The sequence below is a fragment of the Brienomyrus brachyistius genome, chromosome 15 (genome assembly GCF_023856365.1).
Source record: "Brienomyrus brachyistius isolate T26 chromosome 15, BBRACH_0.4, whole genome shotgun sequence".
NCBI lineage: Eukaryota > Metazoa > Chordata > Actinopteri > Osteoglossiformes > Mormyridae > Brienomyrus > Brienomyrus brachyistius.
The window spans coordinates 3,500,815-3,505,506 of record NC_064547.1 but is presented as its reverse complement, the minus strand read 5'-3'; the positions used below and the strand labels follow the sequence as shown (position 1 = coordinate 3,505,506).

At 42.1% G+C, this 4,692-nt stretch overlaps 1 long non-coding RNA gene across 2 annotated transcripts; it reads left to right on the top strand.

Annotated features, from left to right (window-relative positions):
• The first annotated feature begins 963 nt into the window (after window positions 1-963).
• Window positions 964-4,176, top strand: LOC125709086 (uncharacterized). 2 transcript variants are annotated; one of them, XR_007382608.1, is made up of 4 exons: window positions 964-1,318; window positions 1,447-1,779; window positions 1,985-2,035; window positions 4,064-4,176. It is a non-coding gene; the product is annotated as an uncharacterized LOC125709086 (long non-coding RNA). The 2 variants fall into 2 exon arrangements; XR_007382607.1 differs by lacking the exon at window positions 4,064-4,176 and having other exon boundaries at window positions 1,985-2,094.
• Window positions 4,177-4,692: the final 516 nt, after the last annotated feature.

Here is a 4,692-nt window from a genome sequence, read left to right as displayed (position 1 = left end):
AGATACATTGCAGAATTTCACGATGGAAACCTCCAGGTTGTGGGCTGGATTCGTGCCACTGATCACAGGGACGAGGCCCCAGCCGCCCTGATGCAGGCTAACTGTGGTTGAGGGTGGAGCCTCAAAGCACATTTCTCAGGTCTGATGTTTCTCTCGGGATTTTGTGTTGTGCCCCGTTGGTTATGCTGACATTGCCAGCCGATCCAGGTCCTCACAGCCATTAAGACTCTGCTGTTCCTGTCACCTTGAAGCCAGTCAAGGCTCTGTTAGATGCACTATAGTGCAATATTGCAGCACAAGTCGTGGGATCCCCTCTTCCAGGTACAAGGCTTTTGAACCACCTTGACGAACACATAAAGAATAAAGCTTTTATTGTGAGTGTCCACCCCATGGGAATCTTCTGTTTGAGAGCACAGCAGGTCTGAATGTACAGTGACACCTTCCAGAGTTACTTCTGTCAGAATCTTGCCTTTTAATAAATACCTTGTTGGTTTCTATGAGCCACGTTTCCATAAAAACCAGACACGGCGAAAGGGCGTCGTATTTAAAAGGCATGGCTAAGGTGAAATGGTGTAATAGTGGGTAAGTAATTCCATTGTTTGATATTAGTGTCATGGCAATTCGTCGTATAAAATGGCACTTGGATTTTTATGCCCTGTTTTTGTACCAAATGAAATGTTTTCTGAATATACAAAATAAAAGAGACTGGAACTGAATTGATATGTACTTCAATGAGAAATGAGATAATGAGTGAACAGCTCATGTGCGCTAAAGTCAAACAAATGTTTAGCATTTTTTAACATTTGTAATGAAATATGAACATTTCACAGGCTAACCCTGATTAGTTGCTTCACATTCCATTAGTTTATTGTTGTTGTTATTATTTTTATTATTATTATTATTATTATTATTATATCTATGTCTGTCTATCTATTTTTGATTTATTTGTGCATTGCAGGCTTACATATCCATATCAATTCATTTCCTTTATTCTGTTCATGTTAGTGTATTTTGTTGTTTGCAAATGTCAGCTGTCAGAGGTTGCTAGGATACGAACATACCATCTGGGAATGTGGTCCTTCCACAGACTATATAGTAAATTACATAGGTTTCCTAATACGGGATAATAGTGTTCAAGTGAAGCATTTTAAATAAAGCCCATGACTAAATATGTGTGACCAAACCCCAAGATTAAGCAAGAATCAGTAATTAGAGTCAATTTAAATAGACTGATAGACTGACTGCAGGTGCACGTGATTACAGATGGAAGCCATCTGGAAGTGGGCGTGGCCACAGAGGACAGCGACGCCTGCGGCAGGTAACTTATGAAATTGATTCTCACCGGGATGTGACACCTGTGTTATTAGTAGCAAATTGTTCTGCATTTTCACAGATGCAGAGAGACACGTTCAGGTTCCCTTAAAAGAATCACTGCTTGTCCCACAGGCGATCACCATTAGGTGGACCAAGGAAGAGACGATCCTCGACATGCTCCCGCTCTGCCCCTCAGGGATTACCTGGGAGGCTGCCTTTGTTTCTCAAAGAATCCTCAGAAAAGTGGCATTAAAGTACAAGCGCCCTCTGAGACCTCACTGGATAAAACGGGGTTTATGTTTCTGTTTAGCGGGCGCGTTGCACAGCGTTAGTAAAGATCCTGCGGCAAGTTGTGTTAAAAGTTGGCAGCTGTTGGGGCAAAAAAGTCATCACATTAAAAAAAAAAAACAAGATGTCCTAATAAAGCCTGAGAGACTCCTTCAAAGGAGGGGCCGCGCGTCTCTGGTAAGACCACTGCTTATGTTTGTTCTGATCTCCGTCACTCCAAAAGATCTCCCCCTCTGTGCGAGCTTCTTGTGTTTTCACTACTGGTTTAACATTCAAGCCATTGAAAAACTTCAGTATTTGGAAAACGTTTGATTACATTTCTGTTTTTTTTTTTTCCTTAATACTCCCGCTTGAGCCATTTATCCTGTAACTGCTTATGCAGGTCTGGGTCACGCTGGACTTGAAGCCCATCATAGACGGCACAGGACACAAGGTTGGAGGACACCCTGGCTGGGATTTGGGACTTCAGAGAAAACGTACACAATACAGGGATAACACACTAACTCCATACGCCCTAAAGCAAGGCTCTTCAAATCTGGCCCACAACTCCGAATCCAGGCTGGGTTTTCACTTCTCCCAGGTAGTTAGTTTAATAATTACTGATTCTGATTGGCCAGAGACGTCACACCTGGCTCACAGGTAAAGGATGACTGGAAAATCCACAGGGCCCGGACCTTGAGAGCCCTGCCCTAAAGAGATAAGGCAACAGTGCAAATGGCTTCCCAATGGCCACTGAGCACCTAACACACCCTCATTCTGCTCGATTTTCTTTTTTTAAATTGCCGGTTATTTTAAACCCTGTTTCAGTCTGTTTTGCCTGTAGCTACCCCAGCTATCAAGGCTGATTAATGATGGTAGACTACAAGGAACGCTGACCATAAGAAGATATGTATTGTAATCTAAACGACTCCAGATTAATTCCTGATTGATATTTGGTATAGAGGCTCTGGCCAATGGCTTCCCAGAGTAAGATCACAGAACTCCAAGCAGAGGTCAAAGTGTACCGATGATAGAAGGCTGCTCATGAAAAGCTTTCAGGGATTTCTGACTTACGGTACTTTAAGAAGGAAAGTATAGTATGTCAGTCAGCACGCGGCAGGACTTGCCGCGGACTACCATAATCTGTGCCGGGTATAAACATGCTAAGTGGCATGTTGGAGGGGAGGACTGTGTCCCATGTAAATGACAAGTGACAGAATTTATTTGGACAAAAATCTCAAATGCTTCTGGACTGAAAAAAATATATATTAATATAAAAATGCAGCTCATGACTGCCGTAATGGTGGTAATCCGGAATTCTTAAAGCTATGAAACATTTTTTAATGTTTTTCTTTTTTAATTGATATTGAATGTCACATTATCCAGTGGCAGATTAGTAACAGGTAACTGAAGAAAAATGCAAATGTATTTTGGACAGAAAACCCAGTCCACAAAGATATGTAATATTCAAGATTTTTTTTTATTATTATGTTAAAATAGCACAATCAAATTCTTGCATGCCACCTGCAAACCGTATTGCCAAATAAGCAAGACAATTAGTGCAGCGGCTAACAATAAGTGACAATGAAAACATCGAATAACACCAGTATAGACAAACAAACACTGTAGGACCTGGGGAATACAGTATCACGATGTTAATTGTAGCAGGATATGGTTTGCAGTTATATTCCTCGTACTGCATATTTGCTTAGACTTATGTTCTTGGATAAAGCTTCAGTGATGGCTTTGCATAGACAGAGAGCGTAGGGAAAGACCGCATGTGCAGACCCATCCAACTATGACGGTGTGGTGAGGCGGAGAGGACAAGGTGTGCAGTGACTGAAACAACCCAGTGTCTTTGCTGAAGTACTGGAACCATGGACAGGCGCCAGTCAGGAGAGGCTTTGCTTGGGTCTGGACAGGCAAGCAAACAGGCTACATTCTCTGCTGAGAGAACTTGGCTTCCTGTCTCCACCTCCCTGTAAAAGCTGTTAGGGAGGAATAAGAGTAGACAAGTATTTGTTGTAACCTGAACCAAACATAGTCATGTCTAAATCAGGGTGTAGACCCTAGGCCTACAAGAAACTTTCAATAGGAGACTATTCTGCTAGAGAGAGTTTTCGTAGAAAGTATCCTGACTGGCTGCATCACCGCATAGTATGGCAGGGCTACAGCCCACGGCTGAAGCTCCTTTAGGAGAGTCGTGGAGTCGGCACAGAGCTTCACTCATTGTAAGCTGCCTTGATATCTGCACAGGTAGATGCCCCAGGAAGGTCAGGTCTGTCCTCAGCATCCCCAGACACCCACAAACCGTTCACGCTCCTGCCTTATCGGAGCTTGGAATCCCGGGCACGCCGCTCCGTAACAGCTTCTACCCTCAGGCTATTTGAGCTGTTCTGGCTATTAGCATGGACAATTAATATATCTGCACGCTGCCATTTTATTTCATTGCTAATTGTTATTTTCCTTATTTTCTTTGCAGCATATATTTCTATCATTTGCAGTTGGGAACTTCAAGGGAAACTCATTTCATTGCCTTGATCTTCCAATTTTGCTGCACTGTTGTGCATTCGATAAATGAACATTGATTTGGTGCGATTTGATCTTAACAGGAGTGACTGATTGTCATATTAAACACGCCTGAGCAAAGATCTTATCCCCCCCCCCCCCCCCCCCCCGCCAGATTTTTAATTAAAATTAAAAAGATGCTTCTTAATCTGCTAATTTCAATTTCCACCATTACAACATGGCCACAGAAACGCCATTATGTCTCTGAGCAGTAAGGTTACATTGTAACTGTGTATAGACATTTGAATGCTGAAAGCAGGGAGACCATCTTGATATATAGTAAAGAGCTTATTCATGATGGAATGGTAGATGGAGAGGAACCGCATGCGTGACTACAGTAGTCGCACTTTTCAGATTATTTGCATAGGTTTAAAAATGTAATAGCTTGAAAATAAGTTGAAAGTATTTTTTTCTTATGGACACTTTCATATGAGCTGATATTTCCTATGAAAATCCCACCGAAAACCTCTGCAGTTTTATTTTCTCTCACATCGCTATTCTCTGGATTTTCTTCTTATATTTCCATAGGTTGCCAGACATTAG